We start from the raw sequence: 14,512 nt of genomic DNA, 5'->3' as shown, positions 1-14,512 counted from the left end.
GGAAATTTTTACTGGTTGTGACCTGGGCTTTCAAACTGTGGCAGGGTAGAGCAGGAGGATTTTATTGCAGCAGGCAATGGCAAATGCCATGTCCCAGTGAGGCCAGACAGGTTTCCTCAACCCTGCAACCTCCTCCCTGCTTCATCCCAGAGCCTTCCTTCAGCTCTGCACAGGAGGGAGGCCAGGCTCCCATCTGAACAGCTAAATCACATTGATAGTCTTGTTCAGGTAGAAAAAAATCTGTAAAAAACGCTGGACAGAGATCAGCCAAACTGGAAAGTTGCATCTATCAACCAACTTCCAACCTGTGCATCCCCAGTGTGATAATGGGACCACTCCCCTCTTGCTGGCTGCTGCTTTTCAGCCAGCATGTGAGCACACAGAAACAGCTCMGTTTTCCCAGAGAATGTCTTGACARGTCTGTTTGTGTCCAGCTCTGCTCATCACACTGTGTGTGATGGCCTGCCTGTGTCCACACAGGGGTTTCTGTGTACAGCYCACAGCCCTGCTCATGCTGCATCCCAATCCAAGCTAAAACCTTGGTAGATGAATGGCAGAGTTTGTGGTGGCTCTGCCTCTCACCCTTGGGGCTGCAGGGTTGGGATCCCACCTGGGCAGAGAGGAGTTGGATCTGCAGGATCTTTCCTGTTGCCCTGCCAGCGCTTCCCATCCAGGAATGAGCTTTGTAAATCCAATTGCCCTTTGCTGAGCAGATTCTGGAAGCACTGGGAGCATCCATCAGGGTGATGAAAATGCTCATGGCCAGGCAGACTGGGATGGCTGCAGTCTGTCTCCCAGAATGGGGCCCTTGGGAAATGTGGGAGGGAAGCCCCAAAAACTCAGAGACAATAAAACCTGTTGAACATCACTGCAGCATCTGGTCAGAGACCAAAATGTGCATTTCTGTGCACGCTGCTTTTAACCCACTGAGCTGGGAATATCCACAGMTCTGTATGAGGTGAGGGAGGTCATGGCCCCAAGGCTGACAGAGATCAAGGAACATTTASACAACACCCTCAGGTACAGGGTGGGATTCTTGGGGTTGTTCTGTGCAGGGCCAGGAGCTGGATTTGATGATCCTTGTGTGTCCCTTCCAGCTCAGGATGGATTCTGATTTTACTGGGCCAAAGGACAGTCCAGGACAATTTCTTGGTGGCTCCTGATGCTCAGCCCCGACCTTCTTTCAGCACCTTCCATCCCCCTCTGCTCTRCCCTTATATCCAGCCATGCTGTAACCCCTGTAAATGTTTCCCTGCTCTGGACACAGTGAAGGCTGTTTTCTCTCCTCTCTATCTGTTCCTCACAGGATAATGGCAGGATAATTCCAGGGAATTCCTACAGGAGCATAGAATGGACCATTGCAGCGGGACCCCCGCTTGGCACAGGGACCCCAGCAGTCGCTGGTCATTAACACACACACAAAAAAAAACCAAACCAAACAATTCTAGGATGCCTCGGAGCTTGCCTTTTCAGAGATGAAGCTGGAGATGTGCTAGCATCGCCATCTGGTGCAAGTTTCCAGAATTAACCGAGCAGCTCCAGCGCAGAAATGCCTGCCCGGGATTGTAGAACTGACAGAACGAGGCCGGTGCTGCTGGACTGAATGGCTCAAGGAGAGATGACCTTCGTCCCCAGCATTTTCAGCCCTCAGATTCTCTCCTCAGAGATATTTGGACATCAAAGAGCAAGTTGATGAGCGCTGGGATAGAGGAAAGAAAGAAAAGTAACAGGCAGTGGAGGCTGGACCCCTGTTTTTCATAGGGAGCATCGGAGTCTATGGGGTTGGTAAAATGTGGATAACTTTTAAGATAAATTACCTTTTTTGTTCAAGATGGAGAGCTGAGTTTACACCAGAAAAAAACAGTTTTATTTTCTAATCATGGGGGCAAATAACTACAGAAGTTGCTATATAATTCAATAATCAAATAGCCAAGTTTTTATTTTCCTCACTCTCAGTGCTTTCATCTGCTCCTTGTCTGGCTAAGGAGGAACCTAAATTGTGTTCACAGGCACCACCAACTCAGCTCAGCTGAAATATGGGGTTTTCTGGGGCTCTGTGTGTGTCATAGCACAAGTTAAAAGCAAATATTCAGCGCTAACCTTATTCAAACGAAGGTATTTTATTTGAGTTTTCCAGGAAGAAATACAAACAAAAAAAAATGGAATTATTTGAGCAAAACCACAGTTTTTTTCTCACAGCAAAACTTGATTTTGTAAAACCTGCCTTTCCTTTTTCACGCAGAAAATTCCTACAGCCCTTTCAGAAAGGCAGGGGATCCCCAGCTGGCATCTTCTGGGCTGTATGGAGTCGATTAGTTCAAACCAGTTAGGGTGTTACTAAACCATGGGGTTAATTTCAATAAATTGGAAACAGCTGAGGAATTTGGTATCAAAAAAACAAATCTGAAGGTTTGCCCAAACTGGGTGCTTCCCTTTCTGCATTCCCTTTCAGAAAACTTATTGTGATGTTGGCCTTGGCCTTGTGACAGTGGAATAACATCATCACCTTCCCAGCAGAGGATCACAAAGGTGTCTGATCTCATCCCAGAATGAAGAAGAAAAGCCTGTCCTGAATCCTCTCTGGAAGAGTGGATCAGTTGTCCAGATTGCTCCAGCAGGGATGCAAACCCAGCAAGATTATTCGGGGATTAGTCTGGGATCCTAGTGATGGGCACCCATCTGAACATTCCTCTAAGATGTTTTCCCTCTAAAGTGTTCCCTTCCCTCATGTGGCATTCTCTCCAAACAGGAGCTGGAGCAATAAAAACCAGAAATGAGACTTGGAAACGGGGCTATCCCTAACTTTACAGTGCAAGGCACTAAATGGAACAAGTTTTTTTCCAAGTTTCTGGTGGTTTATAGAGAATGATGAAGTTGCCAAATATCTGGTACTGTTCAAGATACCCCATACAGATATTTATGGAAGGTCACTAGACCCTTAGAACACCCATATCCCATTGTTGTGGCAGCTGGAGGTTGATGGGAATACCCTGCCTGGTCTGAAACATGGGTGTTAGGGCACCAAATTGCACCCTTAGCAGAAAGTGAAGAACATGAACAATTCCATAGCCAATCCTAAAATATCCTGAGTTAGAAGGGATCCACAAGGATCATAAAGTCCAACTCTGGGCCCTGTACAGGACAGTCCCGGAATTCCACCATGAATCCCCAGTCAAACCCTCTTCTGCTCTGTGCACTCCTGGACACCCACGTTGTGCTGGACTTGGTCTGAGCGTGGGAAGGGGCAGAATTGTTCTGGTGGGACTGGAGAAAAAAGCACCCAAAAAGAAATTTTGGGTGTCCTGTGCCACTGTGAGGAGTGATCTGAAATGCAGAGATTGAGCTGGAGCAGCACGTGGCTGTTTCCCTGCACTGACTTTGCCCAGGATCTTCAAATGATCATATGAACAAATCTCAGAAGATCCCAAACATCCTCATCTTCCTTCTGATCAGAGAAGTATTCATTCAGATTTATTTGAGTTGTGATAGATGTTGGTGACCCTGGGTACTAAATATCATGTTTCAGGAAAAAAAAAAAAAAGCCAGCCCTGTTGGATCCAATAATCTGGTCTTGAACAAGGTCCTTCACCACTCCGGTGGCAAAATGTTTGTCTAATATCGTGGCAAGGATTTGAAGGTTATGAAGAGGGACTTTTGACAAGGGAAGACARGGACAGTACAAGGGAAAAGGCTTTAGRCTGAAGGAGGGTAGATTTAGAGTAGGAATGAGGGAGAAATTCTTCCATGTGAGGGTGGTGAGGGTCTGGAATAGGTTGTTCAGGGAAGCTSTGKYTGCCCCATMCCTGGAAGTGTTCAAGGACAGGTTGAACAGCAACCTGGTTGGAGCAACCTGGTCTGGTAGGTGGTGWMCCTGCCCATGGCTGGGGAGTGGAACAAGATGATCTTTCAYGTGTTTTCCAACCCAAAATATTCCATGATTCCATGAAGGATTTGATCAAGTCAATATATGACTGATGACACAAGCTTCTGTCTGGTCCCAACGTTAATTTTCAAAGGGGAGTCACCTGGAAAAAGCCATGAAGGTTTGTAGTGTACCAGGCCACTGAATATATTCCAGCACAAAGCTGACAACAGCTARAGCCACAGTTGATATGCCTCTGGAATCCTGGCAGGGTTGATTTATCTTGGTGTTAGGCCTAACATACTTAAAAGCCCTTTATAAATAACCCAGGACCTTTTGCACTTGCTGTTTTACAGRCTTGCTTTGTTTATTTGACTGGTTGAGCTGGGCCTGTAATTTTTAATGAAAATAAACTCCTTGTCAAGGACCTTTTCCTTTTGGGACCTTCCAAAGGACACATAGAGTAATTCTGTGCTTCTTCTCTGCTTCCCAGCAGTCCCATTAGTTTTTATCTCTTTGGTTTAGGAAAGGCAAGGCCTGGGGAAAGGTTAACTGAACCCCGGTGAGTCGTGTTTCTTCAGGCCCTCAAAGCGGAATCATAAAAATCATAAAAATCATAGAATCACAGAAAGGTTTGGGTTGGAAGGGAYCTTAAAGACCATCCAGTCCCTTGCCATGGACAGAGACACCTTCCACTATCCCAGGTTGCTCCAAGCCTCWTCAAACMTGGCCTTGAACACTTCCAGGGRTGAGCCTTCCTCAGCTTCTCTGGGMAAGGATTTTTCTAATTCTGRGKTTKTTTTTTTTGAGGGGTAGGCACTCAATATGCAGGTACGGCTCAAGTTCACCTCAAAGGACCAAAAGCATCCCCAGAGGAGGGTGGGTGATGGACAGACACGTCCTTGGTCATGGTTTGGAGAGGGTGCAGGAGGGTAAATCCTATCTGTCCCCTTGTTGCCTCATCTTCTCTTGGGCATTTTGGGCTGCAGAATTACCGTGACCTGAGCTGTCACCATGAGGCTGGGGGAGGAAAAGGGAGCAATTATTTATTCTGTGAAGAGAGAGAGATGGAGGAATAGATGGAGGATGGAATATCCTGAGTTGGAAGGGACCCACAAGGATCACTGAGTCCAGCTCCTGGCCCTGCACAGGATACCCCAACAATCCCACCACACTCCTGAGAGCAAAAGCAGCTTGAGTTCTGTCAGCCTTGTGGCTATGATCATTCCCAGTGCCCAAACACCCTTTGGGGGAAAAACCTTTCCCTGATATCCAACCTAAACCTCCCCTGACACAGCTCCAGCCATTCCCTCTGGTCTTGTCCCTTGTCACCAGAAGGAAGAAATCAGCTGATGGGAGGAACTGTATTTGCTACATCTTAATTTATCACTCTTCTTTTTTCTCTTCTGCCCTCTGAACTTCAGGTATTCTTCATCTGGGACGAGTTGGTTCATTTTTTTTGCTGTACAGCTGTTTTTCCCCAGTGCTTTGCTTATCTCTGGCACCAGCATTTCTCTTCAAACACATCCCTGGGATCAGCAGAGGGAGCGCAAGAGCAAGGAAAAGAGAAATGCAGGCACTGAATGTAAGATTTGATTTCCTGAGGTGTTCCATGAGCCTGGCTTAGGGATAAATGAGCCCTCTGGAGAAGGTTCCCTTCTGGCCACCTGCTGAGCGAATTATTCTGCATTTTCACACACAAAAGTGGCATCAGACATTCTCAATAAAATCTTTCTTCTCCTGGTGGACGTGAGAAAAATCTCCTGATTGTATTACAGCAGCACCACAAAAAAGCGAATAAAGTCAGTGTGAACTCAGAATCCACAAAAAAAAATTAAAATATTTTCATGCAGGTAATTTAGAAATCAACAACATTCAGGCACAAACACACATGCAAAGAAAAAGCAGAAATTTGTRAAAATCACCTAGTCAGCTACTATTTCACCATTTCAGAGAGAACAAAGGCRTGAAGGGCTTTGTGCTAGCCAGCAACGTGACTTGGTGACCCTTGGTTTGGCAATGACAAATGTTGTCTTTGTTATCCAGAAAAATCCAAGGTCCTCACATCTCACACGTTGCACAAGGTTGCGTTTCAGCGCCACTGAGGCCAAGGAGATTTAAGCACACAGCTGAGTGCTCTGCTGAACCACAGCCCCAGCCTGTAAATATTTGTTAACTTAGCCCAAGAACACAAATCTTATGGATCCAACGAGTGGCTGGTGTAGCAGTCAAGGCACTCAACCCTTTCTGTCATTTAACAAAAAAAAAAGTACTTAACTATTCAAATATCTGCCTTTTATTAATCTTTTCCCAGCAGTTATCAGCCCAATAAGCAAGAACATCATACRGTGAGCTATAAACACAAGGCATTGTTGCCCATCCCATTTGCAATGGGAAAAAAGCAGAGAAAATCYCCCAAAAGCATAAACTGTGTAATTAGGATAAAGGCCAAAAAAACTCAAAGGCTTTTTCTCACATCTATCTGCCTCACCACATGGCTGGGACCATTTTTTTCAGTGTCAGCTCCCCAAATAATGGCACAACAATGATTACAAATGACCTGAAGGAGAAAAAGACCTGAGGCAGCACTCACAAGGTATCTCATGGGTTTCAGCTCCCATTAAACCCAGTTTAATACAGACATCATAAACCTCCAGCCCCACCTGCCAGCTGAAAGGGTGCTTTGATATTTTGCTGAATTTGGGGTGCACCCAGCTTATGCTGTGTCTGATCCCAGGCTGGGGAAGCTGCCTTCAGTACATAACTGCTGGAAATGCCCACMAGGAGACAGCTCCTAACTCCCCAGCCTCTGCACTCCCTGAGGAATACTTTATCTGASACACACTGAATGTCCAAGGCGAGGTGTGTGGCTTTAATAAAAGCAAGGTGCTCTCAACGTGATGTGGTGCTCCTCTTGGAAAACTTCTGGAAGAGCACTCTGCCTGGTGCATCCTCCTAGGAGCACTGACCTGCACACTGCTGGGCTCTTAAAACCCAGGATCCAGCAGCAATTTCTTGGGCTGGCCCTGACAGAGTTCATTCAAGAAGGTTTGGGTCCAGCTGCTCCAAGCAGTGGAGTTATTTCTTAAACAATCTCCTGTTACTGTTGTGACAGCAACACCCCTTGCTGTGCACAGGGTCTGGCACCAGCCCTAGAGAATCTGCTCCCCTCCAGGCAGAAAAAGACCCTTGTGCAGAGCAGAGCCCAGGGAGCAGCAGACCTATGCCCACAGAAGCTTCCTACCCTGGTGCATGGCACCATCTGCTTCTCTTACACCAGTAARGTTTTCCAGCACCAGTTTGCTGAGAGTGGCTGCAATTCCTCCAGAGCCTGGAGCAGCAGGAGAGAAACACTGAAAGAAAATTCATCGCAAACCTGCTGTGGGTGTGGATTGCCGACAGCAGAAAGCTGAGAGTCCTGGAGTGTCAGGAGCTGGGAAAGGCCTTGGCCATCAGATGGGAGCCTGTGGAGGGCTCTTGGCTTAATTTTTGTGTGTTTTCCCACTGCTGTTCCCAGAAYTGCGGTGCCAGAAGGTTTGGGTGACCACACTGGTGGCATCCACCTGAGCCAGGAAGGCAGGAGATGGGGARGAATCCTGTGACATGGCCATGGCCCATCCCTGACATCCTCAAGCCGTGAGAGTTGTTATTCCCACTCTGAGGGCCAGACCTGTTTTACCACTCTCACATTTCCTGACAGCACAGGATGATGGAGGTTATCAAAAACGATTGCTTGATGTGTTTAATTGGCTTGCAGTTAATTATGTAATATTTCTTTATAAAGAAMCTCATGTCAGAGAGCTGCCAGCATGGCTGATGCCATTCACGTGGCCTGCCTGTGGCATGGCCASGTTGGCCTTGTCCAAGTGTTTTAGGCTTGGCTCAGGAAAAATCYACTCCAACTGGAGCTGCAAAGACCTGCTCCCAGCTGCTCTCTTTTGTTCTGTTTAGTCTCTTTTATTCTACTTAGCCTTTTATTTTCCCCTGCTGTTATCTGCAGGGAGGTTAGTGGAGGAAAGAAATGCCATGGATTATGTCCCTTGTCATTCCATGAATTACATTCCTTCTGGCTCCTTCTCTCCTCTCAGACCAGAAGTTTGTGTTGTGATCGTGCTCTGGCTGTCCCTGGTGGGGAAGCCCAGGGTGTGATGGTGCTGTAGGGCACCTGGAGAGGTCATTGATTCACCAGAAGTGTTCTGAGCCAGAGCCGGGCTGGACCTGCAGCTCTCCCAGCCCAGCCACGGGTCCCAGCCAGCCCAGTGTGACACTGTCCACCACAGCCAAGTGAAAACTGYTCCAAAAAGGAGTCAGGCTGCTCCAAAAGAGGAGAATTGATCTACCAGCAGATCAGTGGCTGCCTAAGGCTGCCCCCCAAGCCTCCAGCCTTCTCCATCTCTGCATCCATGCCCTCACCTGCTTCCTCCTCCCCCAACCCACAGTGATGTTTTCCTCCTCAGGCTGCTGGCAGCATCTGAGATGCCTCCAGAAGGAATGAGATGTTCCCAAATGTAACTGAGCATCACCATGAAGCCACATCCTGCAGCTCCTCCTACCCAACCCAGAATCCATCCCACCCTGACCTAACCCCAAACCTGAGGCTTCCATCTTCCTACATCCTCTCTCACTTTTTATTATGGACAAGTGTGATGGAAAATGCACCATAAACCAAAGCACAGCCATACAAGGCTGTGCAGAAACCCCATAGTGAGGTTCACACTTTCTTGGCAGGGGTCAGGGCTGAGAAATGGCCACAAGCCCTTTTTTTCCTCAGAAGAGGATGAATCCACAGCTTGTGCACCCTGGACAGCAGCAGGGCTGGGCTCAGAGCACTTTGTGTCATTCTGCAGAGATGACATTGTTCTCCATCACCCCCGAGGCTGGCGGTCCCCAAAAACATGACAGTCCASTGATGGTTTGTGGTGTCCCCAAAGTGCCAGTGACAGAGAAGGGTTGCAAGACCCCAGGGAARGCTTTGCAAACCCAGCAGGGATGCTCTTGGCACAGCAAAATTCTTTGATGCCACACCCCAGCTTTTTTCCCTTGTGTTCCTAAAGTAGCAAGATTTATGTGAGTGATCCAGGCAGTTTCAAGCCAAATGATGCTGAGTAGAAGGGCCCTCAAGGAGATTTTTTTCCTTCCAGATTTGCAGGGGAAAAGCAGCCCCTGGCCTTGGGACTGCAGCGAGGACCCTCCCTGTGCTTGGCAGGATGGAGGGCAGAGCTTTGCTGGTGAAAAAACGGGCTGAGCTGTGCCTTTCCATATTGATGGATGTATTGGAGGGACCTGGTGCCATCCTGAGGGACATGGTGACCTCCTGAGGGACATGGTGCCATCCAGAGGGACATGATGCCATCCAGAGGGACATGGTGCCATCCTGAGGGACCTGGACAAGCTCGGGAAGTGGGCCTGTGGGAATCTCAGGAGGTTCAACAAAGCCAAATCTTGGTGCTGCACCCGGGTTGGGTCAACCCCTGTGTCAATCCAGGTAAAGGCAGACATGGAACTGTTGAGGTGGGTCTGGAAGAGGGACATGAGAAAAATCAGAGCAGCTCTGCTCTGGAGAAAGGCTGAGAGGGTTGGGGCTGCTCAGCCTGGAGAAAAGAAGGCTCTAGTGAGACCTTCCCAGTGCCCAAAGGGGGTATATTAGAAAGATGACAGCCTGTAGTGATGGGACTGTTTTAAACTGAAAGAGGGTCAGTTTAGATTTGATATTAGAAAGAGATTTTTTTTTTTAGTGAGGGTGGTAAAACACCGGCACAGGTTGCCCAAGGAGKTGKTGGATGCCTCATTCCTGGAATCATTCAAGGCCAGGTTGGATGGGGCTCTGAYCASCCTGGTTTTGTGGRGTCTGGGTAGGTGACCTTTGAAGGTCCCTTCATCCCAAACCATTCCATAATTCAATGATCCGTGGGAGCCTCACCTGCCTCTGCCCAGCCTCATCCATTGCACACTGGCTTTTAAATCCTCTCCAGCCTCCTGTGCCAGGCTGGACCGAGGCTCATGGAGGGGGGGATGCTGGGCACCAYCTCTCATGGCTGAACACTGAATTCCATAAATCCTGTTTGCAACTGCAACAGCCTGTTTTTCAGGAGGGGACACTGACTCTGGAGTAAACCACAAGACCAGGTGGTTTCTCCCAAACCAAAGTGGTGTTCCAGGCCAGCTGGAATGTGGCTGAGCCCCTCCATGGTCTAGCAGGGGACACCTCATGGCATCTTCCACCTCCAGCAGGGCAGGGAGGCCAGGACAGCCTCTGCTTCCCAACAGGAGGACAGAAAGGAAATGCTCCATTCATCAGGGYTCATTCCCCATCCGGGGGTGATGGMTTATTGCCACAGCAGATGATGGGACCAGGCAAGCCCAGCCATGTGTGATGGGAGGAGGAGAATTGAAAGGGGAGATGCTTGGATTCCTCCCGCTGGGTTGTCATCTCCCCCAGGATTTATCACCCAGTGCTAACGAGAGGCAGCCGGAGCTCTGTGATGTGGACGAGCCCCGGCTCTGTGCTCGCAGGCAGGGTGGGCAGGGTTTGCCACAGCCTGGAAAAGGGCTCTGGGATGCTCCAGCTCAGCTCGTGTCCTCAGGAGTTCCCGGGCTGAGCCGGGGGATGGTGGGGAAATGTGAAGGGCAGCAAAAGCGAGACAGGCTCTGCTGGGGCAAGCACAGCCCTGAGCCAAGCTTTTCTTCTGGCAGCCGGCAGCAGGCATTCACAGGGGGATTATCTTTTCTTTCTTTGTTTTTTTCCTCCTGAAGTGTCTTGTATGGGCCCTGGAGGGGAGAAGATTATTTAAACCTGACGTGTCCCCTCTTGGTCTTTCTGACGCCGCCAAACCCCGCAAGGCTGCAGATGCTTTTCCACCTTCGCTCGCTGCTCCATCTGCCAGGAACTGCGGATCCCACCCTGCACCGAGCCAACCCCCAGGCCCTCCTTGGATGGAGGAAGAGGAAGCCGCCCACACCACCCCGAGAATCCCCCCATTGTCTTCCTCACTCCTTGGAAGGCCTGATGACACAGCCAGGGCTGCGACTGAGCCAGCGGGGAGGGGGAGGAATCTCGGACAGGATGCGAGGAGTGGGAAGGACCCGCAGTGTGGGTTTGGTTTGGCAGCCCCGTTCAGACAATAAAAGGTCAGGCTGCAGGGAAGCTTGTTTTGTTGGGTTTCTTTTTCTTTTTTTTTTTTTTTTTTAATTTCCCTGGCTTTTGTTCAAGGCTGTGTCCTTAAGGACGGGGATTCTCTACGCCGGTGGCAGGCTGAGAGCACGGGTGGGCGGCTGGGTCTTTGTCTGGCGGGGTTTTAGTGTGCAAATGATTTTGCTGGAGCACAGGCTGTGAGAGGAGGAGGCTGGGGCTGCCTRTGAGCTCAGGGCGAGGAGGTGAAACTGTGCACCAGGATTTGGCTTAGTTCAATATCTGAAGCGTCTTCTCTTTCACACTGAAATTTTAGAGGTTTTCAGGAGACCGAGGAGATCAGGAATTGAAGCACAGGCTGTGGAGGAAGCTGCACATGTGAAATAAAATGAGGGCAAACAGCCCCAAGCAGAGCCTGAGATGGGGCAATGTGAGTGTCTGTGTGGAAATGGTCACCCAGGGTTTGACAGTGTGGGTCAGCAGATCAGCTGAGATTTCAGCTTGATTTTGGGTAGGGCTTGAAATGATGCTGCTGTTTCCTAATGGTTTCAGGGCAGGGACAGTTTCCTAAAGCTGTGCACCCTCCACTGAATCACCATCCCTGGAAGGGTGCAAAAGACATTTAGATCCCCACTAAACCCTTGGGGATGTGGTTTAGTGTGAACACGGTGGTGCTGGGTTAATGGTTGGACTAAGTGATCTTAAGAGGCATTTTCCAACCTTACTATGATTCCATGATCACCCCCAGCCTGATCCCTGCTGTCCCACACTCTGAGGGTCAAAAACCACAGCACTCTGCTGTCATACATGATGAGGTTTGCAGGGTCACCGTGGTCTCTCCTACAGCTTGGGGAGGTGAGTTCAGGTCTCACCTGGTGGATCCTGCCAGGCTCCACACAATCATCTCCTCTCCTTGGCCACTGTGCAAAGAGACTCAGTGAACCCTCATGAGTTAAGAGGCTGCCATAATATCTGTCTTCTATCTGAGTTTCATGCAAACTTCAGGGCAAAATGAGGAAGCTTTTTCTTGGAGGTGGAACAGCTGCCTCAGGCTCAACCCAAGCAAGCCTGGAGCTCAGTTCCTTGGAAGATGCAAAAGCCTTGATACATGGGCCAACATCTTCTCCTGCTCTCTGGTACCAGAGATGGTGGTGCTGAGCAGCAAAACTGCCCTTGGGGGCCAGACATGTCTAGGGGTGATGTCAGGATAATGATAACAACAGGCTGATTGTTAAAAACTGTCGGATCGAGAATCTGATTCACAAAAGCATAAATAACAAAAGTATAAAAGTGCCCCTCAACGTGGTTTTCTGGAATAGGGGTGTTGTACTAGCTTGATGTCATTCTTTTAGATCATAAGGTTGGCCCATAAAGATAACTGCATATGCAACRKGGTTGTAAAATATTAKATTTGTACTGTGGGGGGAAAAGGASCAYRTGTTGAATGAGRTAAGAGWTGGCTGTCTGACAGATCTCAAAAAGTGACGATCAATGGGCAATCACCAGGACCTGGATCTATTTCTTCAGGGGAAAATCCTCAGCCCAAAGCCRTGCAGCCTTTTCCTCCAGTGAGGTGGAAATGAATGTGAAAGCTGAAGGAGCTGCGAGGGGAGAAAAATGGGGTGGAAAAAAGCAAATACCCACTGGAACTGGTCAGTCCCTCTTAGCATGAAGCCATTTCGTTGAATCATGGAATCAATAAAGTTGGAAAAGACCTCCTAGATCATCAAATCCAGCCATTAACCCAGCACCACCGTGTTCACCACTAAACCATGTCCCCAAGGGCCATATGTACAGTCCTTTTAAATACCTCTGGAGATGGTGGCTCCACAACTGCCCTGGGCAGCCTGTTCCAGCCTGTTTCTGTTTCTGTAAAGAATTTTTTTTTGATTGCTATCCAATCAAAACCTCCCTAGGTGCAATTTGAGGCCATTTCCTCTTGTCMTGTCATTTGTAACTTGGGAGAAGAGACCRACCCCCACCTGGCTCCAACCTCCTCCATGTGGATTAAGGGATGGAAATRTGAGGGGCCACAGCTCAGCCTCTTCAGGACATGAGGGATCACCTGGCAACAGCTGATGGAGCCACTGACATCTCTTTGACAGGCTTTGCATTTGGAGAATCTTCATCCCATGACAGAAACACTCTCAAGAGAAAGAAAATGGCAGTTGATTTTCGGGTGCGTGTAGGGAAGTCATTTAACTGCTTTAGCTGAGTCTGAAATCCACATCTGACAAGTTGTAGATGCTGAAATCCTCTGACAAGGTGTGGCTRCCCTRTCCCTGRAAGTGTTCAAGGCCAAGTTGGATGGGGCWTGGAGCAGCCTGGGATAGTGGGAGGTGTCCCTGACRTGGCAGGGGGTTGGAATTGGATGATCTTTGAGATCCCTTCCAACTCAAACCATCTTGTGATCCCAGGATTGTATGAAACTGGATACAATCACAATTTAAAGAGGATGCTGAATTGTCTGTGAGGGGAGCAGGCAGTCTGTTCACAATTCCCTCTGCAGCCATGGACATTTTAACCACAACAGACGGAGCTGGAGGAAGACAGGTGCAGAGTCAGGAGAAGGTCCATGCCCCAAGGGGAGTAACTCTCTGGAATCTCCTTCAGTGACCCAGTTTTTCACCCTGCGAGCTCTAAGATATTCTTTTCTTCTCTGGGATCATGACAGGACTACAGGATGATCCAGGCTGGGAGGAGGTCTCCTGCTCAAAGCAGGGCAGCTATTGGGGGTCAGCCCAGTTGTTTAACAGCTTTACCCCAAAATAGAGACTGGATGAAAGAAATTGAGGAACTGCAAACAGAAAGAGCAGATTTCTCTGTGCAGATGTGTCACTGGGCTGCAGCTGGGGTGGTTGCAGATGTGTCTYTCTGCGTTACCCAGCTGTGCTGTCTCCCTCAGCCTGGCAGATTTGCAGCACAGCCAGGCTCACGATGGTATTTGGCAGCTCCAGGTGAGCTTTCACGATAAACCCTTTATCACAGCCCTTGTTTTGACTGCTGAGCACCCATCCACGAAAACCGAGTACCTTGAACTGGGCCCCCCAAAAAAACCAGCCTGGCCGTCCTTGCCTGTCACCCACRGCTGCCTGAGCGCTGCAAAACAAGGCGGCGTTGTTCGCTTTAAAGATCAAAGCTCATTTAAATGCATTGCTTCTCGCTGTCTCCACCTGATATCCAGACGAGATGCCCTGGCTTAGGTGAGTCAGCCCCAGCTGAAGGCAGCCGCATTTATCTCTGCGAGGAGGAGGAGGAGGAGGCAGCTCTTGCGTCGTCCTTGTGCCAGCKCCGAGCCGCCAGGTCTCTCTAATCCCCTCCGCCCCCGGTCCTTGGACCGAGCCCCGGCTTGGCCGTGACACGTCCCTGGAGGCTGCCCGGGTGCTGTGGGAGAGCCTCCTCTGCTCTGCGAGCCCCAAGGCAGGTGTTGCGACAGAAACCAGCACCTGCAGCCAGGGAAGGGCATTTTTCACAGCCACCGCTTCTGCGCGGAGCTCCCCGGCTGCGTGCGGCACATTCAG

Source organism: Malurus melanocephalus, unplaced genomic scaffold (assembly GCF_030028575.1).
Source record: "Malurus melanocephalus ecotype Western Australia unplaced genomic scaffold, MMel_1.1 scaffold_97, whole genome shotgun sequence".
Lineage (NCBI taxonomy): Eukaryota > Metazoa > Chordata > Aves > Passeriformes > Maluridae > Malurus > Malurus melanocephalus.
Note: the sequence above shows the minus strand (reverse complement) of the source record.